Source organism: Sarcophilus harrisii, chromosome 5 (genome assembly GCF_902635505.1).
Source record: "Sarcophilus harrisii chromosome 5, mSarHar1.11, whole genome shotgun sequence".
NCBI lineage: Eukaryota > Metazoa > Chordata > Mammalia > Dasyuromorphia > Dasyuridae > Sarcophilus > Sarcophilus harrisii.
The window spans coordinates 84,131,298-84,158,843 of NC_045430.1; the positions used below are offsets into that span (position 1 = coordinate 84,131,298).

At 35.8% G+C, this 27,546-nt stretch overlaps 1 protein-coding gene across 1 annotated transcript in view; it reads right to left on the bottom strand.

Moving 5' to 3' along the window:
* Positions 1-27,452, bottom strand: part of RBMS2 (RNA binding motif single stranded interacting protein 2) — a 100,632-nt gene extending 73,180 nt beyond the window's left edge. The window contains exon 1 of the mRNA XM_031941166.1: positions 27,407-27,452. The gene's annotated coding sequence lies outside the window, so the exon portion shown is untranslated. The remainder of the gene's footprint in view (positions 1-27,406) is intronic.
* Between the last annotated feature and the right edge of the window lie 94 nt (positions 27,453-27,546).

Here is a 27,546-nt window from a genome sequence, read left to right on the forward strand (position 1 = left end):
TATAGCCAGCTTTTAGCAGTTCACTTGAGCTGACTTAAATTTTCAGTATATTATTTACACCTAAGAAATCAGCAAAAGTTACAAAACAGGGCTTGATTTACTGTTTTGTTAATTATCTAGACTTAAAGGGAAATGTAAATGATAACCTTAAAAGTATATGAGGTGCACCTTTTCTTTTCACAGTGAGCCAGTTGTTAAACATTTACTTACTAGCATACTAATGATTGGGAAGAGGAATGAGAGAGTAATGTTTGGGAAAACAGGCTCTAAGAATGAATAAAAATATAGCAATTCTTTTCAGTAGCTAAGAAGAGAAATATGAGGAAATATCCATCAATCAGGGAATGGCTAAATAAAATCAGGGAATCACTATAAAAATGTGATAAAATGTTATTGTTCATCCTTTGTTTCAAAAAAAATGACATCACAAAAGGACACAATGACATTTATATAAATGTAATAAAATGTTGTTATTGTTTGTCCTTCGTTTCAAAAAGGACCAATGACATCACAGAATGATGTCTTGACTTGTGTGTGCATTGGATTTAAGTAAGCCAGAGCTGCACAAAGTCATCAGCTTCTTCTAATCACTAAAGTCTAACAGCAAAACAAATCAGGACTAGTGATGATCCAGGATACAGTGGAGGACCTTTTTTGGCTGACCAAGCAATAAGCATTCCAGCGGTCCTGTTTCACCTAGAAAGTCTTTACATGCTCATGTAAAACATCCCCCTAACTCATCAATGGAATTCATATATTAGTAAATATCTATAATCAGGTGTAAATGCTGGATTCTAAAAGGAAAAATGAACCGGTTTCATTTTTTGAAAGCTGATATCCAGAGAAACTTATCTGAAATTTGTGAAACCTAAAACCCCAAATTAGATCATTTCTAATAGGAGGATAATAATGAGCTCAAGAATATATACATGGATTCTTTGGACCCTTCCTTCCTTCCTTTGTCACTTCTTTTCTTCTCTCTTATTTACTAAGTAAGTGCCCTATGAGTTTCTTAAGTTTTCCAATGGCTCTTCTGTGCTAATCACAAAGTGATCCATGACCATCAAATACTTTTCTCTTCCATTCTCCCTCTCTTCTCTGCCACATACTTATTTCCACAGTCAGACTGCACTCACATTGATATTATGAGATATGTGTGTGTGTGTATGAATATAAAACATATTAATGTCTTACACAGAAATACATATACACATAAAATACAAATCTCATATATCACATACATATGCACATACATTGTGTATGTGTGTATATCATTATATATAAAATATATATCAGCTTTTCTAAACATGTTATAAGCAAAATTCAATTGAAGCTATAGAATATATAAATATGAGAATATACAGACAGTTAACAGTTTATAGAAATAAATTATTGGAAAAATATTTCTTTATATTAGTTCTCTTATGAAAAAAAATGATACTTCTACATCAGTTTAGTTACTTATTCAGTGTCATTCCAAATCACCAAAGGATTACTTTATAGAAAACATAATAAAGAATTGATCTGGAAGAATAAAATCAAGAATCTTAATTTTTTTTACTTTTTTATTATTATAGCTTTTTATTTACAAAACATATGCATGGGTAATTTTTCAGCATTGATCCTTGCAAAACCTTCTGTTCCAACTTTTCCCCTCCTTCCCCCCACTCCCTCCCCTAGATGGTAGGTAGACCAATACATGTTAAATATGTTAAAGTATATGTTAAATATTATACACACACACACATATATATACATATTTATACAGTTATCTTGCTATACCAAAAAAATCGGATTTAGAAATAAGGTAAAAATAACCTGAGAAGGAAAACAAAAATGCAAGCAGATAAAAACAGAAGGAGTGGAAATGTTATGTTGTGGTGCATATTCATTTCCCATAGTTGTTTAAAATCAAGAATTTTAAAAGAAACAATGAGGTAGGAGAGTAGGGAAGTGGAAAGGAAACAGGCCTAGCTACAATAGATCTCAAACTACAAACCAGAAATCATCAAAACTATTTGATACTGGTTAAACCTACTAAAAAGTGTTCAACAAACTCAGTCCCAATCACTAGAATAAGGCCTCACAATTCAACAAAAACTGCTGAGAAAAGTGGAAAGCAGAAATTAGATTTAAATCAATTTCACATCACACACCAAAATTCAATTCCAAATGGAAATGTGACTTTATAGAAGGCCCATCATTTAACAAATTAGAAGACCAGAGAAAGGAAATATCTTTTACACCTACAGATAGAATTCATGACCAACCAGGGGATATAGAAGATGACAAAATAAAATACCCTGATTTTGATTACATAAAATTGAAAAGTTTTTTTTACATATAAAATCAATTAAAATTAGAAACCATGTATTGGAAAAAATTTCTTTGCAAACTTCTCTGCTAAAGGACTGTTATCAAAGATATATAATAAGGAACTGATTCAAAGATTTAAGAATAAGAGTCATTCCAAAGAAAATAAATGGTCAAAAAATATAAACAGGTAGTCCTTAAAGAAATAAATTCAAGATATCAACAGTGAAATGAAAAAATACTCCATATTACTAATAATTAGAGAAATGCAAATTAAGTTGGTCATGAAGTTTCAACTCATGACAAAATCAGACTGGCCAAGGTGCCAAAAAGGAAAATGACAATTGCTACAGAAGCTATGAGAAGATAAGCAAACTAATATCTTATTTGTAGGGATATAAATTAATTGATCCAGCCTTTCTGGAAAGCAATTTGGAACTAAATGCGAAATCACTAAAACATGAATATATTTTGACCCAATAAAAGAAAAGATGGAAAAATCCATATGTACAAAAATATTTGTAGCAAATTCTACTTAATGTAGCAAAGCAAAAACTAAAAGGTACCCCTCAATTGGAGAACAGCCAAATAAAATTATGGCATATAAATGTAAAAGATTATTATTTACACAATAAATTATTAATGGGATGGATTCAGGGAAACCTGAGATGACTTGTATGAGATGATGCAATGAGGAGTGAGAATTTAGTTTTGCAATAATGTCATAAAGAATAACAACTTTGAAATATTTAGAAGTTTGATCAATGAAATGACCAACTAGGACTTTAAGAGATGAATGATAAAGAATGGTACCCACTTCCTGATTGGAAAGGTGGTGTCGAAGTATAGAACAAGATATATAGAAAGCCTGTGTGTGAATTTTTTTTGCTTGACAATGAATATTTGTTACAAAGGCTTAGTTACATTTTTATTCTTGAGAGGATAGGGGAAGTTATAATATTATACCCCCAAAAGAAGAGATTCTTTGAAGCATTTTTAAAAATACACAGAAACAAATAGAAGTAAGTTGAGAAGTAAACACATGTACAAGAGCAGGTTAGAAATAACAGTGAATTTATTATATATACTTAGAAAATGGAGATTTAGAATTGGCAAATAAGAGCTGAGTCCTCAGGAAAAAGTGCTATGTGCTCAACTGATGCAATCCCCAAATGGACTTCTGAGCATACTGTTTACTGGTTTGCTAGCTAACACATGAAATAGAAGAGCTTCTCACTGGCCACTGAGCCAGAACTAAGGATGTTTACAAAAAGCACTCACCAGATAAATATGTCCTGTTAACTTCCTGGTGTGATTCAAGTGAAGAGGTAAAGAAGCTGTAAACTTCCAGATAGGGAGAGGGGCCCTCAAGCCTTTTTCTCTCTATCCAGACCATTGCCATGTAGCCTGAGAAGAGAGAGTTCTACTGTACTTCTATTGCTGTGGTTTCTTTGCTTTCCTTCTTAAGGAATTTCAAACTAAGCTGCACCATGTAAGTTTTGCAAGATCAGGAAAGCACACCATCCCAGGTCCAGGGGATCCTGGATCCATGATGGATTTTGCAAACTGCCAAGCCTAATTGGAAGTAAAATCCCATGAGATCGACAGACACACAAGTGGATCAAAGGCAGTCAAGGATCAACAGCAACTCCTCCACTATTTATATCTATTCAGAAATGAACTTGGGAGAGTGACTGCTTTGTGTTTTTTTTTCTTTAATTATTTTTATTTTCCCCAGTTACAAGTAAAACAAATTTTATGGTTACACATGTACATTCATTTTTTACATATTTTCATATGAGTCATTTTGGGAAAGGAAAATGAGAACAAAAGGGGAAAAAAAACCATGAGAAAAAAAGCAAGAAAGAAAATATGTATTGCTCTACATCTAGTGCCAATAGTTCTTTCTTTAGATGGAGACAACATTTTTCCATCCAGTTTATTGGGACTGTCTTGGATCACTGAATTGCTGAGAAGAACCAAGTCTTTCATAGTTGATCATTATATATTCCTGCTGTTGCAGTGAACAATGTGTTCCTTATTCTGCTTGCTTCACTCAGCATCAGTTCATGTAAGTCTTTCCAGGCCTTTCTAAAATCAGCTTGTATCATTTTTTATAGAACAATAATATTCCATTATTTTCATATGCCATAACTTATTCGGCCATTCCCCAATTGATGAGTATTTACTCATTTTCCATTTCCTTGACAGAACAAAAAGATCTGCTACAAACATTTTTGCACATATGACACCTTTTAAGCCCTCTTTAATGATTTGTTTGGGATATAGACCCAATAGAGGCACTGCTGGATCAAAGGGTATACACAGTTTTAAAGCCTTTTAGGTACAGTTCCAAATTGTTCTCCAGAATGGTACGTTAGTTCACAACTCTACCAACAACGCATTAGTATCCCAGTTTTCCCACATCCCCTCCAACATTTATCATTTTCTTTTCCTGTCATCTTGAAGAGGGGACCCCGAAACTCTAAAACTCCTTGAAGGAGAAAATTCTCCTTGTACTCTGCCTCAGTGAGGGACACCCCTTGCCAAGGGAAACAAGATAAACAGTTTCATTCTGTTATCTAGGTGGGGTTGATTCAGTCCTGAGCAAAAGAATTCCAACTTTATTGAATTAAAGAAATTCATTCAATTCTACTAGAATTCCAGCTCAAGCTGAAACCCAGTTTGTAAATAGAGCCAACTTAGAACTCCACCCACTAGCCCCCTTCAGCTTGTAGCCAAAGCTCCTATTATAAAAGAGCCAAATTAAAATTCTCTCTTTTGCAGAGGTTCTAAATATGCCATGCTATGCCAAGGCAGCCTGTGCCCACTGGAATAATATTCTTTCCCAATGCTACCCTCTCTTTATTCTCACCTATTTCCCTAATGAGACTTTATGCCTCTCTATCAAGATTTCTAACCTTACATCCCTATAATAAACTTCTTTTATCAATCTAGGTTTTCAGGTTTGTAAATTCCTTTACAGGGAATCCCAGCGCCACCAGAAAGGGGTTCCCCAAACTCCCTATCCTTGCACTGAATCCCAAGGGCTTGTAAGGGAGTCAAACCTCTCCATTTGGTTCCCTGAACCCCGAACCTGCCACTAGACCTTATCATATAACTCCCTGATCACCAGAAACCCTAATCTCATTTTGGTTCCCTAAATCTACACCTTATCATTTGGTTCCCTACTAAAGGAAACCCCAAAACCTAATTATTTTGGTTCCCTAACCGGGAATCCCAAAAACTAGACTTCACCTCATCAATCTCAGCCAATTTAATAGGTGTAAAGTGATATCTCAGAGTTATTTACATTTTCACATTTCTCTAATCCGTAATGACTTGGAGCATTTTTTTTTTTATAACAATAGATGACTTTAATTTTTTCATCTTGAAGCAGAAGGGAAACTGTTCCCTTTCTTGAAGCTGGGTTCCTTTTAAGATTATCACTCTGAAACTGTGTTCCCTTTACTGAAACTGTTCCCTTTAAAATTAAAATTGTGTCCTCTTTTTGATCTGAGAGATCAGGATCTCCCAGGCTCCAAGGAGCCTATAGAGAGGGCCTATCCTCCCAAGCTGAGAAAAGCAACATTATTCAAGGGCAAATCAACTCCCATTGATCTTTTAGAAATTCTAAATTCTCATTCAATTGAGAAATCCCGGTCTGATCAGCTCAGGCTGTCCCAGCCCCCCCACCAAGATACCCATATAACAGGTTTCCTTAAACTCACTCCTTGCAAAGGCCCAAACAATTTGCTAGGACTCTGCCCACTGAGAAGGCATTCTCTTCTCAGTGCTAGACTCCATTTCCGCAATAGGACTTGGCCACTATAAAAGTCAATCTCTTAGCAAACTGGTTTCTATCCAACAATAAACTTTCATTTTGCCAATACTATTTTGGGATAAGTGAATTCTTTCACTTTGAACTTGCAGGCCTACCAAAAGGGGATTTTAACATCTCTCTTATTGCCACTAACCTCATTATCACCAGGAATCGAGGGGATACAAACCTCATCAATCTGAAAATTGTGAGTTCCTATTCTTTGACCATTTATCAGTTGTGGAATGACTTATATTCTCATAAATTTGACTCAGTTCTCCATATATTTTAGAAATGAGGCCCTTATCAGAAAGACTGGCTGTAATTTTTTTTTTGGCCAGCTTTCTATTTCCTTTTTAATCTAAGCTCCATTAGTTTTGTTTGTGCAAAAATTTTTTAATTTAATGTAATCAAAGTTGTCCATTTTGTATTTCATAATGTTCTCTAATTCTTCTTTGGTCATAAATTCCTCTACTCCACAGATCTAAGGGGGAGACTATTCCTTGTAGACTATTCCTTGCTTTTCTAATTTACTTATAGTAAGGGTGATTACTTTATAGCAATTATTTTGAATCAGCTTTTATCAGAAGACAATGTGCCCAAATGTTGGGGGAAGTATTTCTAATTTCCATTCTTGTTCTACCATCTCATTAAATATCCCTTTGTAAAAACTAATTGATATTAATTGGTTAAATCAAACTGGAGCATTGATCAGTGGTGATTAATATTGGGGAAAACACATTATAATGGGGATTGAACTATAGCATTAAAAACCTTAAATCCTATAGGGCCCTCTAGGGTGTAGAGATTTAAAAACTAAATTTAGAGATTTAGTTTTTACATCTCTAGGGCCCTGAAGGGATGCAGTAGTCTAGTTTGAAGATTTGACTCATCTGTGAATGGGAGTTGGGATAAGAATTCTTAAAAAGACAACAATTAAAAGGAAGGGAAAGCTATATGCAACGAAGATTCATAGTTTCTTGCGCACTCATTGTCTCTTTTACTTTGTAGCAGAGAAATATCTTTTAAAATGCTCAATTTACTTGCTGTCTGTTAAATTCAGAATAAAAAATTTACATCTCTTTTAAAAGAAATTCAAAAAAGTAAAGATTATCAATAAAACACATTAAAGTTTATAGAAGAAAATAAAAAAGGATGCACTGCTAGTGGACTGGTCCAACCAATCTAGAACTATGAATTGTTCCAACCAGTCTGGAAAACATTTTGGAACTATATTCAAAAGTCACTAAGTTGCATTATATCTCTTAACCTGATAATACGGCTAACTAGATTTAGATTATAGTTATATCTGAAAGAAACAAATAAAAGAGAGAAATGACCTATATGTATAAAAATAATCATAGCAGCATTTTTTTGTTCTGAATTGGGAATAGCTAAACAAATTATATCATATGTATGATGTGGAATATTACTGCTGTATAAGAAGCAAAAAGGACAGAGTCAGAGAAACCTGGGAGAACTAAAGAGAACCAAGTATAATTCATACAATGATAAAAATGCTTTAAAGGCAAAAAAAAATTATGATAACCTTACAAACTGGTAAATGCAATGATCTTACATTTAAAATTTAAAATGAAGAGATTTTGAATTATGCTGCTTCCCATCTCTTGGCAGAGAGCTGATAGAATTTATGTAAAGACACAAATTCCCGGATACATCCACTGTGTAGATCTATTTTGCCTGACTTGTTATAAGAATGAACTTTTTTTTTTCAAGGTAAATTTACAATAGTGAAATCAGAAGGAAAAATAAAGAGTATTAATGAAATATTTTAAAAATACATAATGGAGCCCAGAAGTAAATTAAGACAGGGACACATACAGGCAGGGAAGTGTTGGAGGGTTGTTAAATATAGTCTTAAGTTTTACAATCATATACTATCCTTTTTCTGTTCTTTGTATGAGGAAATGTCCATGTTTGCCTTTCTAAAATGGTATTCAGGATATTGGCCACTGAGCCTAGTTCTTATGAGCCTGTGAAGAAAAAGGAATAAGCATTTATACAGCACTTTCTATATGCTAAGCATTTTTTTACAAATATTCCATTTAGGTCTTTTGATGACAAGAGCCAACTGCAACCAGAGAGTGGACTATGGGAACTGAGTATGGATCACAACCTAGTATTTTCATTCTTTTTGTTGTTGTTTGCTTGCATTTTGTTTTCTTCCTCATTTTTTTCCTTTTTGATCAGATTTTTCTTGTGCAGCATGTTAATTGTGGAAATAGATATAGAATTGCACAAATTACTGGATTAGTTGATGTCTAGGAAAGGAGATGAGGAAAAAGAAGGAAAAAATTTGGAACACAAAGTTTTGCAAGGGTGAATGTTGAAAATGATCTATGCATGTGTTTTAAAAATAAAAAGCTTTAATAAAAAATAAAGAAAAAAGAAAAAAAACACATCCCATTTAATCTTCACAAACAACCCTATGAAGCAGATCCCACTATTATCTCCATTGTAAATTGAGAAAAATGAGACAGAGGATAAATGTCCAGGATCACATAGCCAGTAAATGTTTGAGTACACATTTGAACTCAGAGTCTTCCTAACTCCCAAACCCAGTGCTCTATATACCTATCTGTCACTAGATGGTCCAGAAAGTGCCACTGGTGCAATTTCCCTACATGAAAGAAGCTAGGGAACCTACTTTGGGAAGAACTGTATTTATGTGTAATGGGAAAGCCTGGGTTAGCTATTGAACATATTTAGAAAATCTATATCTGCTAACCATAAGGTGATTAGGAGCATCCTTGACTGCAGTTACATAGCTAGAAACAAGGTACATTCAAAAGGCACTAGCCAAATAGGGCTTTAGCCTTCTCTTCATTATTACTTCTTGGTTATCAACATTCTAGTAAGAGAAGAGAAACCATGTTGTAATGAGACAGACCTCAGGCCCTGCCTACCTGAGGCCAATATCAGGTATTACTTCTTTACCTAGAGGTTTGTTCTTTTAATTTAAATGATGAAGATTAAACAGAAATGGAGCCAGGAAGAGGAGAAGCTAAGATGATGGAGATACAAAGAGTGCCTTTCCTTCAAAACTCTTCTGAACAGATCCAGAAAATGCACCAGAACATACTAGAATATAAGAAATCCAAAGCAAAGTCACAGTAAATCATTTTCCAAGTCCACATCTCTTTATTTCAGTATTTGAACTATATGCATTTTGGAGGTGATACCTCTCTTTCACCTGTAGCAAAATCCTAAATTCAAGAGGAAAGATCAATTAAGTGAAAATTGCAGTGAATAGCAGATACCCCAACAAGGGACCCTAACAATGACTGATTAGGAAATCAATCTTTACAGCATTTGTGAGTAGGAGGGTTAGTCACTGTGCTAGAGAATTATTTTTTTCTTTATATGACCTGGATTACAAATGTTAAGTGCACTGATTATACTGAGGAAGGAAAAGCATGTACACGTGTATCCAAATTATCCAATTTTCTATGAATACTCAATCCTCAGAGTCTGTTCAGGCCACATTTGGAAATGCCTCCTGAGGATAGGCTAGACACCCTCCTAACTGACAGAAACCTAATTCAAACAGACCTGGAATAGTCTTCTAATTCTGTCTGACTTTCAGGCTATCAGTGCTGCCTGAGAAGCTGTTTTGATGTTAGATGGATTTGCCTGCTAAGCTTCCATGAGAAACTTGAGAAGGGGTATACAGGATGGTAGGGTCTTGGCTCTCCTACTTATTCTGAGCCTAGTTTGATGATTCATGCAAGTTCACGCATTCCATATTATGGAGTCTGCGAGCATATAGAGCAAACTTCTGTGATCCCCAGTGTCCAGTGAGTCATTTTTCCATCCCAGGTAGACAGAGGAAGAAAGGAAAGGTCTAAGGTTACTGGGAAGGAGTCTGACTGGAAGCACAGGATATGTAAAATTCTCCAGAGCCCAGAGAAAGACTATGAAAGAGTATTGGGAGTACCAAATACAGGGTGTGGGGAAAAGTATTAACTGGTAGCTCTGACATTTACTACTTAGCTCCAGATCTTAGTTACAGATCTAAAAAGGGGTACTGGCTTCAAGGATAGTAGTCAAATAGTAGGTAGTGGATGCTGATCCTGAGAAATACACCTAGTGTGTGGAGTAGAGATAAAGTGAAGAACTTCCAAGAATGTTTAAATTCCTTTTCTGCATTTTAGTTTCTCTAGGTCTCTGTGACCTGCATAAGTATGTTGAGTATTAGCCAATATGTACTTAGATTTTAGATATATGTATTTAACCTAAAATGATGACATTTATCGCTGTTCAAGTTATCAATGTTTAGACAACTATATGCCTGATGTATGGTTCCTCCTGGAACCAGGGAATCTGCTGTTTTTGCACAAATAACATCCAATTAAAGGGGGGGCGCACCTATCTCTTAATATTCCTCCAACCCATGATGTAATCCTTTGTAACTAAAACCTATAAAAACTGTATATCTTCTCCTAATTCTTTAGCCCTTCTACTGTGAGCTCTCTGTCTTTCCCTCCTCACAGTGGAACTGCTCATTCTCATGAGAATTAATTAAATAAAGAACTTTTCTGCTTTTTACTTCGAGAGGTCTCTGAGTAGTCATTTTTGGATAGGATTTTCTGTCCCTCACAGTTTTGGGGGCTCGGTCTGGGATGAGTCTTTGGGGAGACGGCTGCGCATCCTGAACGGGGATAGGTGCACTCATGGCTAGTTTTTTCGTGGTCTCTGGCTCTGAATGTGTAGCCTCCCTCCCCCTCTGATAAAGGACCTGAGGCAGAGATACTCAGTGAAAAGCAGAACTGAAGACAAAAAGGAGAAATAGGGCCCTGACGGGCTGGCAGCAGTCTGAAAAGAAAGCATGTGTTCTTGAGGTGAGCTTAGGAAGTCCAAGGGTCTATTGGCTGGGTGGAGGGAGACATGAGGGATTAGCCCTCCTAAAAATTGCTTTGGTGGACTGCTATTGACCCCAATGATAAAGGACTTTCTAAGGAGGCTCTCTTGGGTGATTGCGGGGTGTGAGGGTAACGAAGGACCTCTGCTAACAATTTGGTTGGAAACCAAGTTGTAAAAATTGGGCAGAAGCAGTCCAAAGATTTATATCAGGATGTTAGCTAGGAAATTAAAAAAAAAAAAAAAATAGAGCTCTGTGTCTGTCTGTGTATGTTTGTCTGCTTTGCATTCTGTTCTGTGTTAAAAGTTAGCAAGCTTATAAGAGATAAGAATTCAGCCTCTGTGTTGCAGGCTTCATTTAGAATAGTAATTCTTTCAGAGTGGGTTAGGTAAGAAAAAGAAGTTTGAAAAATCTTTTTCTCTCTCTCCATCTACCTCTAGCTAACAGCTTCAGCTTTGTGGGAGAAGGGGGAGGAGGGAGAAAAGGGGGAAAATACAAAAACATAGATTGTCTGGAAAGTTTTGAGAAAATAGAAGAACAGTGGCTATCACTCCTGTAAACAAGGAGCCTGTTATCAGGACTCAGGCCAGAGGAAAAAAATGTTCAAGGTAAAGCAAGGATTTGGTGCTTAACTCTTTCCTGGCTTACTAAAGAAGTTTGAATGGAATATCTAGATAGATTTCAGGAAATCTCATGAACGAAAATATGGGTTAATTTTAAAATAACTTTAAATTGGTATGGGTATTAAGATTAGAAACAAGAAACTGCAGATATTGGAAGGGAGGAATAAAAATAGAGTAAGAGAGGTAAATAGTTGAACACAGGGGCTCTCTGACTTGTTGGACCTGTGGGAAAACTAAGTGTGTTTCTAAAAACTGTGCCAAGAGAAGAAAGAAAAATCATTATTAGCAAGTTTGCTTTCATGGAATTAGAGAACAGAAAGTTTAAGAAGACTAAACTGGGTAACTGTTTGTTTGCAACATTTGATTAAGAGTTTTGGGAACTTACTATATTTTAAAGAGGTACTGTAATTTTGAAATTGAAATAAAATTGAAATTGGGGGAAATAATTTTACTGTTGCCTTGCACATGTTAGATTTATTCTGGGTAAAAATCTTAAGAATTGTTTGAATATTGTGGCCTTTACAACTGAAGAGAAAAAACTTCTTTTTTTTATTATTTGGTCGGACTTCAAATTAAAATTCAAAATTATTGTTATGTTTGTATCTCCCTACTTAAATGGTATATTGCTTTTTTAAAGTATTGGGTAATTTGTAAACTATATTATAAGTTTCATGAAATTTAGTTCAAAATTAATTGTGAATCTTGAAGTTTAAAGATTAAAAAGGGGTGATTTAAAGGGAAAAGAGAGATTGATTTACAAAAGCAACTAATAGTTTAAATGGAGCATCTAGTCAGAAGGATTACAAAGAAATGGGACAGGAGAATGAAACTGATGTAAGGATTGATTAGTGGGAGCAAATGATTTCAAGAAGAAATCAGTGGGGAAAAGAAGGAACTGATTGGAAAGGGTACTCACAGAGAGACTGCTGAGAGATGGGATATGTTTTTGCAGGGGGAAAGCAGCAGTGGAAAGCTGCAGCTTTGGCTGAAGAAAGCAAACTGATTTAACTGGGACAAGCTGCTCTTACAAGATGTTAATTGATTGAACATATGTTTCATTAGATACATAATGTTTTTTGTGTTTAAAGAATATGATCAGAAATGTAATATATAGTTTGAAAGGGTTATTTCAAAAAAAGTTTATTTGATGTTTTAAAGAACTTTTCAGATTCTTTTATGTAAAAAAGGAAGTTTTAATTGACTGTATTGATGCCAATTATTTAAAGGGAGTCCAAGGATAATATTTTTTGCCTCTGTCCTTTTGAAAATGTTTTTGTTATGGACAATATGTAGTTTGAGATTTTTCTATGTATTGGGTATTTTTAAAAAAGCAAAATGATTGATATAATATTCAATTTATGGAACATCTACTTGGGTATATAAGAATTGTGTGAGCATTCTGGGATAAATTTCTTATTGTTAAAAGTCTTACAATATGTGGATGATCTCCTTGTGGCAGGGAGGAAAAAGAGTGACCTTGTCCAAGTCACTATCAATCTGTTAAATTATTTAGGAACACAGGGACTGAGAATTTCTTAAGACAAATTGCAATTTGTGAAATGTGAAGTAAAATATTTAAGTCATTGTGTTAAGTAAAGGGAAAAAGAAATTAGATCCTGTAAATTACTTGAGGGAAAGAATGGAAACAGTAAGGGTAAGGGATTGGCACACAGGGCATTGGTTGCTGAAATTTTGACTAATTTTATGTTACCTAAGAACATTGCAATGATTCATGTGCAAGGACATCAGAGAAGAGATTTATTTGAGGCTAGGGGAAACCACCTTGCGGATGAGGAGGTGAAACGGGCTGGAGAAGAGGAATCTGTAAGTACAGAGGAAATGATGATGCTAATTCCAACATTTTCACCTCAATTGCTTCCACCTTCCCTTACTCCAGAAGAGAAGAAAAAGATTCAGAGCCTTGGTGCTCAGGAGCATAAAGAAGAGCATTGGTTCCTACCCGATGGCAGAGAGGTACTGACCACAGCAGGTATGAGACATGTACTCCAACACCTACATCAGGGCAGTCATTGGGGTGTCCAAAACCTGTGTGATGCGGTGCTAAGTTTGCAGCACTTGGCCTGTAACACAATAGCACGGCAGCTTGTTAGTAGTTGGCTTGTCTGTCAAAGGACAAATAGGGCAGCCCAATGACAAGTTTGAAAAGGAGTAAGGCCCCCTGGTATCAGGCCTTTTCAATGTATCAGGTGGACTTCACCAAACTGCCATCTGTGGGGCATCTCGAATACCTGTTGGTTGTAGTGGACCATCTGACCTCATGGGTGGAGGCCTTTCCCCTTGCCCAGGCAACAGCCTCAGTGGTTGTAAAAATACTTCTTGAACACATCATTCCAAGGTATGACTTGGTGGAGCAAATAGATTCGGACCAAAGCACTCATTTCATGGCTAGAGTCCTCCGATCTATAGCCCAAGCTCTAGAAATATCCTGGGACTTGCATACCCCACGGCATCCACCCTCATCAGGCAATGTGGAAAGGATGAATCAAGAAATTAAACAGCAGCTAACTAAATTGGCCTTAGAGACACAATTGCCCTGGACTAAAGTGCCTTCCCCTTGCCTTGCTAAGGATTAGAACAAAACCTCAAAGGGATGTGGGATTATTACCCTATGAGTTACTATATGGTCACCCTTATCTTAGGGAAATGCAAAACTCCTCCTTAGACCCAATATTTGAAACTAAGGATTTGTTTCTGAGAAAATATGTTATGTCTTTATTACAACATTTAAAGACTTTACAATTGAAAGGGATTACTGCTCAGACTCCTCCCTTAGGTTTTGCAGTACATAAATTCCAGTCTGGAGACTGGGTCCTGGTTCAGATGTAGAAGGACAACAAGCTGACCCCAACCTGGGAAGGACTGTTCCAGATTCTCCTGACATCAGGCACAGCAGTGCTACACAGGAAAGAGGGTAGACTCAGCATACCAGAATTAAAGGACTGGTGGACACTCAGAGAATGTGGACTTCCAAACTAAATCCAGAGAACAACCTGAGACAAACGTTAAAAAGCACCTGATGAATTGTGCATGTAAAATCTTACTAGCAGTATTGATCTGGGGTACTATACTGGGGCTTTTTCTAACAGTGTTAGATATTATTTTCTGTTGAACAGTGTTACTTCGACTCAGAAATTTGACTTGCTATTCAGTAGAATGGGGGCCAAACAAAACACACAGAGAAGGGGATTGTGCTTTCTATCCTTATGCATAACACTACCCCTTGCTGGAACAATCCCTAATCCTTTGCTGAAGGAAGGCAATAGTTTCCAGAACTTGATTCAGGTTATTGCTGATACATTTTATCTCAAAAACTGCTGGATATGTGGGGGACCCAAACAACTCACACAATGGTCCTGAGTACCTGTCCCTTTATTTCCAGCCTGGATATTGAGTAATAGATCAATTGTACACGATGGGACAGGATTTTGGTCATTTCAGGAGGACCGTCAGTGGAAACTAACTAATGCTGTCCCAGAAGGGCATTGTTTAAATCAAACAGGCACAGGGCCTTGGATGGGAGAAAGCAAATACGAATGGACTTTTACCCACCGGCCAGAGAAGGTAGATATTATAGATTGTAGTAAATATAAAAATAGATGGAATAAAACAAATGTTGTTTGTGATGATGGGTCAGTGATTAAATGTACTCATCAACATGCAGTAGAGGGTAGTGAAGAATGCTTGAAGGAATTTAAAAAGAAACCAACTTGTCAAATACCCCAAGATTTATGGAGATGTTTAAGGTTAAATAGTACAAAGCCAGGTACTGCTAGTACTATAATGGGATGGAAGCTAGGGGTATAGGAGAAATTACAAAAGGCATTCGCAGAATAGTTCATGTGCCTGTACAGGTGTGGAAATCCCCTTTTTCTAATAGTTGGTGGTCCTGGGTTGATGGTAGCTGGTGGAAACAACTTTTATGGTATGGACTAATTGCAATCAGTGGTATTATATTGTTACCATTATGTTTACCCTGTATAATTACATTAATAACCAGAATAGTCCAACGATCCCTATCGAAATTGCATCCAAAGGAGGCTATTAAAATGAGGATTCTCCAGAAAACAGGCTGGAGGGTGCTGGAAAGAGATAATTCTGACAGTGAACTTGATAAACAATGTGTAAGAGCCTGTTAACTGACTCTGAGCAATGTGTAAGTTCTTCATAGAAAATATGATAAAAATCATTTATATATTAGAAGGGGGGAGTTGAGTGGAGTAGAGATAAAGTGAAGAACTTCCAAGAATGTTTAAATTCCTTTTCTGCATTTTAGTTTCTCTAGGTCTCTGTGACCTGCATAAGTATGTTGAGTATTAGCCAATATGTACTTAGATTTTAGATATATGTATTTAACCTAAAATGATGACATTTATCGCTGTTCAAGTTATCAATGTTTAGACAACTATATGCCTGATGTATGGTTCCTCCTGGAACCAGGGAATCTGCTGTTTTTGGCGCGAATAACATCCAATTAAAGGGGGGGGGGCACCTATCTCTTAATGTTCCCCCAACCCATGATGTAATCCTTTGTAACTAAAACCTATAAAAACTGTATATCTTCTCCTAGTTCTTTAGCTCTTCTACTGTGAGCTCTCTGTCTTTCCCTCCTCACAGTGGAACTGCTCATTCTCATGAGAATTAATTAAATAAAGAATTTTTCTGCTTTTTACTTCGAGAGGTCTCTGAGCAGTCATTTTTGGATAGGATTTTCTATCCCTTACACTAGCAAGGAGCAATTTCAAAAGTACCTGCTATAGGGCTCAGACCCCAGAAACACTGTCAGTTCCAACTTCTTTTTATTTTTATTTTTTTCTTTATGAAAGCTTTTTACTTTCAAAACATATGCATAAATAATTTTCAACATTCACCCTTGCAAAATCTTGTGTTCCAAAATTTTTTCTCCTTCTTTGCTCTCCACTCCCTCCCCTAGACAGAAAGTAATGTAATATATGTTAAACATGTGCAATTCTTCTATAAATATTTCCACAATTATCATGCTGCCCAAGAAAAATCAGATCAAAAAGGAAAAAAATGAGAAAGAAAACAAAATGCAAGCAAACTATAACCAAAAAATGAAAATACTATGTTGTGATCCAGAGTCAGTATCCACAATCCTCTCTCTAGGTGCAGATGGCACTCTTCATCACAAGACCATCAGATCAATTCCAACTTCTGACCCAGTTTGAAGACTTCAGAGAAATAATCAGGGCAGAAATGCTAAATTAAAAATGATCTACACTTCCATTAATTTGAATCAGCAGATTCAAATTCGGATTAATGGAAGTGTAGATCCTCTTTAGTTAGTTTTAGTTTTAGAATCTCAGCAGAGATTTCCAGCTGATTGTGTGAATGAGTAGCACTGTATCTACTGCTCCTCAGGTTCAGATCTAAATCAGAAATTGAAGAGCTCAAGACCAACAACAGGACTTTGCCCGGAAAGATCATTTTAGGAGCCCTGAAAGCTTGCAGGTCTCCAGCCTGAATTGCCCCTGAGAGCCTAGAATAACACAACATTCAATACCCATTATCAGGCCCAGCCCAGATATTTCCTTCAGAAGTACTGAAAGTGTAGCCTAAGGACAGTTAGATGGTGCAGTGAATAGAGTACTGACTGTAGAATCAGGAGGACCTGAATTCAAATCCAACTTCAGACACTTATTAGTTGTGTGACCCTGTGTAAGTCACTTAACCCCAATTGTCTCACAAAAACCCCAAAACAAAGTATAGAACAAACAGAAAGTCTAAAATTGGAACATAAACTGGAAGAATATGCAAGCAAAAAAAGAATATCATACAAAAGGATATTACAGTGATAATGCCACTCAAGACACAAAATCAGAAGAGAAGAATGACTCCACAACACCTACAAACAAAGAGGCCAAGAAAAATATAGCTTGGGCAAAAATCAACTAGAAGTCCTGGAGGCCACAAAGCATCTTTTTTTTTTTTCCCTAAATACTTTTCATACACGAAATGAGAATGCGAGAAGAAAAAAAATCAGAAAAAAGGAAGAGCAAAAAACAATAATATATAGTGCCTACTATATGTCATTGATAGGTACTATTATCACCCCCATTTTAGTTGAAAAAACTGAGGCTAACAGAGCCTAAGTGACTTGTCTAAGATTAAAGATCTAGAAAGCATCTGAGACTGGATTTGAACTCTGGTGCTCTCCGCCCATTGTGCCATGAACTGAAAAGAAATGAGAACTACGGAAGAAAGAACTGGAAAGGATATCAACAGCTGGGAACAAATTACAAAATCTTGCCCAAGCAACAAACTCTTTACATAAATAATTGAACGAACCAAAGAAAAGCTAATGACTTCATGAAAAAACGAAGTATTAAAAAAAACCCAAAAGACTGAATAGAAGAAAATATAAAAGATTCCATAGCAAAAACAACAGACTTGAAAAGCAGATACAGAATAGCTAATTTAAGAATCATTAGATAACCAGAACCATGACTAAAAAAAGAACCTAAACATTATATTTCAAGAAATCATAAAAGAAAATTGCCTAGACTTAGAACCAGTAGGCAAAATAGAAATAGAAAGAATACACTGTTTTATCTCCTGAAAGAAACCTGCAAATAAAAACTCCCAGCTTTCATAGTCAAAACCCATAGATTCCAGGTCAAAAAAAAAAAAAATATACTGTAAGCAGTCATAAAAGGAAAAAAAATTTTAATATGCAAGTACTAAAGAGCTGATCATCAGGTTCACATAAGATTTAGCAGTCACTACTATAAAGAAGCAGAAAGCTTGAAATAACATATTCCAAAAAGCAAAGGATATGGGTTTACAAACAAGAATAACTTACCCTGAAAAACTGAAAATAATCCAACAGGTTTGGGAAAATGAGCCTTTAAAGAAAACTTCCAACTTCCAAACATTTCCAACAAAAAAACCCCCAACAACTAGAACTGCATAAAATCTCAAATTCAGATAAAGAAGTCATAAGAAATAAAGTTTAAAATTAGCAAATAAAAATAAAGGACTAAACAAAAATAAACTATTTACATTCTAATATGGGTTTATATATCTCTTCAGAACCCATAATTATGGATCATAAGCAAAACAAAGTTTAAATTAGGCATGCATAAAATATATGTAGCTCTTTTTGAAGTGGCAAAGAAAGAATCAGAGGGTTACTCAAATTGGGAAATGGGTAAACAAAGCTATAGTATATAAATATGATGGAACACTATTGTTGAGAAAAGAAATAATGAAGGGGATGGTTTCAGAGAAATGTGGGAAATTTTATATGAACTGAGAGAGGCAAGTGAAAGGAACTAAGAGAACAATTTATAGACCAACAACAATATGGTAAAGACAACAAATTTTAAAAGAATTAGGAACTCTGATCAGTGTAATGACCAATCACGAATCTAGAGCTTTAATTATGAAATCTACTACATATAATCTGATAAAGAAGTGGACTTAAAGGTACATAATAAGATATATATTTTTTTGGACATGATCAATGTGGATTCTTGCTGTTTAGACTATACCTGTCTGTAACATGGTTTTTATCTTTATTTAATTCTCAATTTGGGGGTAGAGGCAATATGAGGTGACAGGAGGAGAAAGAAGAGTTTTAATAACTTAAAAAAATACATTTTAAAAAATGGTGATAAAGAGATTCTGAGTTTTGAGAGTTCCAGAAAGTTTTGCATGGCAAGATTTTGCAGCCAGTCCAGTGATATCCCTGAGGACAGAGAAGCAACCTTCAGATCCCAGACTAACGGCAACTGAGGCACTCTTCTAGAAGAGATGTAACTTGGTAGAACCAAGGTCATTAAAGAAAGCGAATTAAGTCTGAGGCCTCTTTCCCCAGAAACCAAGATAGTATAATGGAAGAATGTAAACTCTTCTCCATTTGTTGGCATGAAATATTTATACTACTTCTTGCTATTTCTTTGAAATGAATATTCCTTTGTAAAAGCTAATTGATGTTAATTGATTAAATAGAACTGGTATGCTATTCACTATCAATAGAAATACACAGAAATTGGGCTTTAAATAGCAGCACTAGATAAGACATAATCCAATCTCAAGGTAGCCCTAGAACTCTTAGTGGGAATGGGAGATGTAGTTGGTCTTTTTTGGGACAGTGAGCCCAGAAAGTACTTAACTATAATTAACTAGGGTTCCTTACAGCCCAAAAGAGGGGGAGAGTAGAATTGGAATTGTGACACTGGAAGGGTAAAGTTAATGTGACTACATATGTAGAAAAGTAGCTTTTGTCTAATCTTGCCTAAAATCTTTCCACAGAAGCAATGATGATACTGTTGATTTGATTATCATTCCATGGGCAAAAAGAAGAAAGGGGGCAATTTGAAGATTGAAGATTGAACGGACCCTGAGTCTGGGGTCTGGTTGTTTATAGTAAAGTGAGGAGAGATTAATTAATCTTCTAATCATCATCCAGAGGCAATTTATACTTTATATTCTATCTACTAGTACAAACTGATTAGCATACTTTGAATACTATCCCTCTTCACAACCTAGAATCTCTAATTCCCTTCAACACTAGCTCAACTATAACTTTTTTTTAAAAAGATGACTTTTCTGACCTCCCCAGTTATTAGTGTTCCCTTCACAAATTACATTGTATTTACTTATCTGTGTACATGGTTGCATCCTCTCAACCCCAGCCCCCACCCAAAAGAATGTAAGTATCTTGGAGAATAAGGTTTGTTTTTTGTCTTTGTATCTTGAATGAGCCTTGCAAATGATAAGCTCTTAGATGCTTATTGAACTGACTGGAAAAAAGAAAACTTCTAGTGAATTATTTCTGTAGTATATATTCATAGACTATCTATGGAAAATTTATAAGAATCTCAAAGAGTGAGAAGATGTCTTGGAGTACCCACAGCAACCCACCAAAATACTAGATAGCCTTCAACTGACTTTTTTGGTGGGTCAATATACCATGATAAATCCCTTTTGCTAAGTCAAATCTAAGGATGTCCTTGAACTCATCTATTAGTTCTTTTCTGACTGATTTTTAAGTTGACACAAAGTCAGAATTCCAGGTTTTATATATAATTTTGCCCATCAATAAGAATATACATGATGATAGAGGAAGTAGAGAATTACTTAAAATATGAAACAACTTTCATAAAAGTCCTAATTGAATATTTAATTATGAGACATAGAAATGAGCAGGACCAGGAGATCATTATATACTTCAACAACAATATCATATGATGACCAGTTCTGATGGACCTGGCCATCCTCAGCAATGAGATCAACCAAATCATTTCCAATGGAGCAGTAATGAACTGAACCAGCTACGCCCAGAGAAAGAACTCTGGGAAATGACTAAAAACCATTACATTGAATTCCCAATCCCTATATTTATGCCCACCTGCATTTTTGATTTCCTTCACAAGCTAATTGTACAATATTTCAAAGTCTGATTCTTTTTGTACAGCAAAATAACGTTTTGGTCATGTATACTTATTGTGTATCTAATTTATATCTTAACGTATTTAACATCTATTAGTCATCCTGCCATCTAGGGGCGGGGGTGGGGGGGTAAGAGGTGAAAAATTGGAACAAGAGGTTTAGCAATTGTTAATGCTGTAAGTTACCCATGCATATAACCTGTAAATAAAAGGCTATTAAGTAAAAAATTTAAAAAATATAATTATGAGACATAGGTGATTGTAAAATCTAAAAGATTATGTCATTGGAGCAAAAACCCTAGCTGGTCCTACCAAGCTGGAAAGGTTTAAAGTGCAGACTTAGAGAAAAGCATTCTGAAAGGCTAACCCCAAGAATGACCATAGAGAAATGACTTTTTCAGCCACAGCAATTCTCCAAGACTTTCTGGTTCAGAGAAGTGTCAAGAGCTATACTGAGAGATTAAGTAAGCACATCAGTGATGAGGTTTTTTTAGATGGGATCAAAACTTGGCTATGTGAATGAAGAAAAAGATCTTTGGAGAAGAGAGGAATTTGTAACTAAAAAATAATTAGAGAACATTATGAAATGAAAAATTGACAACTTTAATTACATTAAATTAAAAAGTTTCTGCACAAATAAAACAACACAAACAAGATTAAAAGTACAAAGCTGAGAAAAAGATTTTACAGCCAGTGTTGTTGACAAAGGCCTTATTTCTAAAATGTATAAAGAACTGTGTCAATTTATAAGAATAGAAGTCTAACATATGTTTTAACATATTTAAAGTATTGGACTACCTGCCATCTAGGGGAGGGGATGGGGGAAAAAGGAGGAAAATTTGGAACAGAAGGTTTTGCAAGGGTCAATGTTGAAAAATTACCCATGCATATGTTTTGTAAATAAAAATCTTTAATTAATTAAAAAAAAAATAAGAATACAAGTCATTCCCCAATTGATAAATGGTCAAAGGATATGGAAAGACAATCTTCAGATGATGAAATTAAAGACATCTATATAATCATATCACTTTTGATGAGAGAAATGCAAATTAAAACAACTTTGAGGTACCACATACTTTTCAGATTGGCTAAGATGACAGGAAAAGAGAATGATAAATGTTGGAGGAGAGATGGGGAAAATGGGATACTAATGCATTGCTGGTGGAGTTATGAAATGATCCAACCATTCTGGAGAGCAATTTGGAACTATGGCAAAAGGCTACAAAACTGCACATACCCTTTGATCCAGCAGTGCTACTACTATAAACCAAGGAAATCATAGAGGAGGGAAAAGAATCCACATGTGCAAAAATGTTTGCAGCTCTTTTTGTGGTGGGGCAAAGAATTGGAAAGTGAGCAAATGCCCCATCCAACTGTGGATTGGCTGACTATGTTATAGTATATCAAAGTAAAGGAATATTTATTATTCTATAAAAAATAATGAACAAACTGATTTTAGAAAAACCTGGAAAGATTTATATGAACTGATGCTGAAGGAAACCAGTAGAACCAGTAATACAATGTACACAGTAACAGCAAGATTGTGCAATAACCAACTAGGAAAGACTTGATTCTTTTCAGTAGTTCAGGGATCCAAGGCATTCCAATAAACTTTGGATAGAAAATGCCACCTGCATCCAAAGAGAGAACTATGGAAAATGAATGTAAATCAACACAAGACATGTTCACTTTTTTTCTTTTTCTCTTGTTTTCTTTTTCTCGTGGTTTTTCCTTTTTGTTTTGATTTTTCTGTTCCAACACATTCATAAAGAAATTTGCATTTTTTAAATTTAATGTGTATGTGTGTGTATATATATGTATGTATATATATATATATATATATATAAAGCCAGAAAAAAGAAAACAAAAAAATTTTTAAATTTATTTTCTTTAATTATATATAAAAATATCAATTTAAAAAATTCATTTAAAAGATTTTTGAGTTTGAAATTCTCTTCTTCCCTTCCTTCCCTCACCACCTCTCTGACGGTATAAATGCTATCTGATATAGGTTATACATCACATCAACTATATTTAAGGTCATTGGAACATACAGCTAAATCTTTTACTTGGTTTGGAGAACATCCCAGAATCTAAACTAACAACAAGAGTTCCTATGAATCTTAATAAATCCATTCTCAAAGAGATAAATCAATGAAGGAGTAAAAAAGTTATCTATTAAGGGTTTACTATGTTCTAAATACATAAAATCAAATCTCCAAGCTCATACTCCAAAAGAATGAATCATTGTTGTACTCTGTTGAAGTAAAGATTGAGACATTTTTTGGATATGGGCAATATGGGAATGAATTTTACTTCGACTACATATTTGTAACAAGAGTTTTGTTTGCTTTTTTATTTTGGGAAAGAAAAAGTGGATCTTCATTTGAAAAGAAGATAAAGTTTAAATTTTTAAAAAGAATGTTATAATCTGGTTTAGGTTTCAAGAAAAGAAAAAATTTTATCACTTATAACCACCATATCCTTCATAAACTATAGGACCATGAACATAATAAATGACTGATCCACTAAGCTACTTTGTAAGATACAAGGAAAGGTTTTTTAATTTACTAAAGTTGTATTTATTTAACTTATTTATTAAAGCAGAATGTCTAGTTTAGTGGCCCATTTCAAGTTAAAACCAAGAAAAGAATGTCATACCTGCTAGCTTGAAACTACCTGGAAATAAAGAGATTAAATCATATTTAAATACTACTCTTATAACCTGCACTGTGCTAGGTAAAAGAGGTTGTGGAACACTGGATCATTATCCTAACTCATGTAAAAGCAAAGGGATAAAAAGAGATAAATTTTCCTTATTACAGTGATCTATTACAGAAATATTGGAGTGGGCATGAGTTAACGATAACTTTTTAAAGTTTTACACAAGTTTGAAAATATGTGGACAAGCAACCAAAAAGGAGCCTCATTTTTTTTATAAGGTTTACCTGATCCTTACTAGTAATTGAACAAGGAAATGTCATGAACATAGTATATCTTGATTTTAGCAAAGCATTTGAAAAAGTCCCCATACAATACACTTATATACAATATGGAAAGATGTGGATTAACTGACAGTAAGTTAGGTTGAGTCTGGAACCAGATGAATATTGGAAACCAAAAGTACTGATTATGGATTAATGCTAACACGAAGGTAAGGCTTTAATACAGTGCCAGAGATATTCCTTTGGTCCTGTTATGTTCAACATATTAAAATCATATCAAAAGAACATAGCTCCTTGATGGTAGGAAGGTTCATTTTTGTCTTTATATCTCCAGAATAAAAAATAATGCATTGCATGTAATATATACTTTAAAAGACAGTGACAATGGATTCAACAAAGGCAAAGATAAGCAGATCAGTGTGCTCTAGTGGAAAGAGCACAGATTTAGAATGAGAAGATCTGATCTGAAAGTTCCCATTCTGTTTCTTGGTATCTGTGGGATGACTGAGATTCTGGGATTCAATATGAAATGAAGAAACCTTGGGGGTACTCCAATTCTAAATCTATAATCCTCTAGGAATGTTCAAATGATATAAAGCTAGAGGGATGATTCAGAGAGTAGATGATAGAACTGAGATCCAAAAAGATGATTTGATCAAAGAGTTAGAGTTAGCAGGGATCATAGAGATCACTTAGTTCAATCCCATCATTTTATAGATGAAGAGTCTGAGATCCAGAGACATTTTAAGTGACTTGTTATGCACATAAAAGTAATAAGTGGCACAGCCAACATTTATACTCAGGCCCAAGTTTAACACTAAAATCTCAATAGTCTTAGAAGGGTAGCCTGAAGGAAAGACAAAATAAAAAAAATGCAAAGTCTTGCACTTGAATTAAATAAATTATAACAAGTACAGGATAAAAGAGGTACAATAAAAAATAATATAGTAGTTTCTATGAAAAAGATCCAGGGTTTCTAATATATTGAAAGCTTAGTAAGAGACAATAATATGACACATGGCAGGCAAAAAGATTAATGAGACCTTAATCTGCATATGGACAAACAGAGTGTCCACAGTAATGGAGGTGGCCTTCTAGTTGTATTCATCTTAGTCAGGTTACATATATCCAAAAAAGGGACTCAAAACCATGCCACAGACTGTACTGGTTAAAGGAACTAGGGATTTTTAAGTCTGGGAAATAGTAACTGTCTTCAAGTATACAAAGAGTTTTCATGTGTGACGTGGATTGTTAACTTATTTTTAATTGGTCTCTGAGGGAAAAATTATGAACAATGGGTAGAAATTACAGGGAGTCAAAATTATAACTATATTGAAAATTTTTATGCTGTCTAGGGAAGAGGATGGGGGAATGGAGGGAGAAAAAAAATTGGAACACACAAAGGTCTTTTGTTTTTTTTTTTTTGCAAGGGTAAATGCTGAAAATTATCTATGGATATGTTTTGAAAATAAAAAACTTTTTAAAAAATTCAAAAAAGAAAAAAAAGAAAATTTGGCTAACGATATGAACCGTCCAAAAATGGACAGGGTACTTCCTGTTATTGGAAATAAAAAAAAAAAAGGATGATTTTTAACCAACTTCTAAGTGAGTTTTTAATTTATTGGAAAAGACCTGTGACTCTATCAGTCTACGGAATTTCCAGTAAATAAATCTCCTCTACCAGTATAGAATGTATCTGCTACCTGCTCTGCAATTTAAGAGAAGTTGAGACTTGCCCAGGATCACACAATATGTATCAGGTGAAAGATTTGAAACCCAATCTTTCTGACCCCAAGATTAGTATTCCTTATTTACTGTCACACTGCTCCTCAGATGAGGTTTCATATTATAAATTTACACAGCATCTTCTCTTCAGAAGATGAAAGCATTTCATAGATATATGCACAATCACAGTATTGGAAAGAAGTCATCTAGGCCAGGGCTTCTTAAACTTTTTCTACTCGTGAACCCTTTTCATTCAAGAAATTTTTATGTAACCCTGGATATACAGGTATACAAAACAGGTACACAAACATTTATAGATAATAAATCATAATCTCATGATCCCCCATATTCAATAATTCCACCATACATAGATTAATGACCCACAGTTTAATAAGTTTTGATAAATTCTAGGCCAGATTGGACCCAAACCTAGGTCATCGGACCCCAAGTCTGGGGTGTTGGGAGAGGAGGAGAAAGAGAGGTGCTTCTCTGCCTTCAGTCAGATTCTTTCGGTTTTCAGTACCTCCCTTCTCCCAAGAGCCCTGCTCAGATTTAGATTCAGAGAGCAACCCTAACACAAATTCCTCTCTTTACAACATTTGTCAAATAGGGAAAGTTAAAGTTACATGGAGAACTGAACAAGGATATGATAATCTGCACCAAAAACAGGCCTTACCACTTAAAAGAGTTCTCTTCCAACTCTTTCACAAATCCTTCCCTAGATAGGACAGATGGGGAAGGGGAGAAGGAACCTACCAGCCTTACTCAAAAGACCTGGGGCTTGCTTAACTGCACACCATAATCAATCCATTAAAAAAAAAGCACCATAAACAAGACAAAAAGAAAGGTTTGTCCCCCATTCTCCCCCAAATTCCTTCCACGTAAGCTTTAGGCTGCCGTTTTGAGACTTCTTTTCCCCTTAAAGGTTGCCCTTTGGCGTTCTTTTTCCTCCAAGTTAAGGGGTAAAGATTTATTACGCTTTTAACAGCTGGCTAAATTCCGAAAGGCAACTGCCTGCCTTGGTATTTTTAATTCGCTTTCCCTTATATAACGATGTCCAGAAGGAACAGATTTAAACATACACTGATTTGTCTTGCCTCTAAAGTTCCCCTTTTTTCCATCCCCACTCACGCAAACCACCCTAGATCAGTGCTCCATTCACCCTGATAGGACCACCCGTACGCAGTCCATCTTCAGGGCTGGGGGAGGAGGAGGGTCTTTCATACAGAACGAGGACAGTTTGTAGCTTTATGATCAGAGAGTAAATCGACTTCGTTAAAGGAAAGAAGCCCCCCCCCCATTCTTCCCTGGGCGTAGATAGGGCCGTCAGCTGACCCGCAGACCCCCTCTCACCAGCACCTCCCGGGACCCCGACAAGAAGCCAGGTGAGGCGGGTGGGGCCCGAGGAGGAAGGTTATCCGCTTCAGAGGGGCCCTGACCGCGTCCTTCGCCCACCTCCCGCTACGCCAGGGCGGCAGCGGGGCCCGGACTAAAACCTAGCTCTTTGGACCCCAGCCTGGGCCCCACTCCTAGGAGGAGGGGAAAAAGAGGGAATGCTTCTCTGCTTTCAGTCAGTTCCCTTCTCCCGGGAGCCTTGCCCAGAGAAGGCGGTCAGGATGTCCGGGGAAATAAGGGACCTCCTAACGACTCAGTGGAGAGCTCACCCGCATTTTCCGCTACAGGGCCTCGCCGCTCCCCTTTTCTGGTGACCTCCATCTTCCCCGTCCTCCTCGTGGATCCTCGAACGCCTCGGTATGCCAACGCTCGGGCAACGCGAGGTGCGAGCCGCGCAAACTGGCGCGCA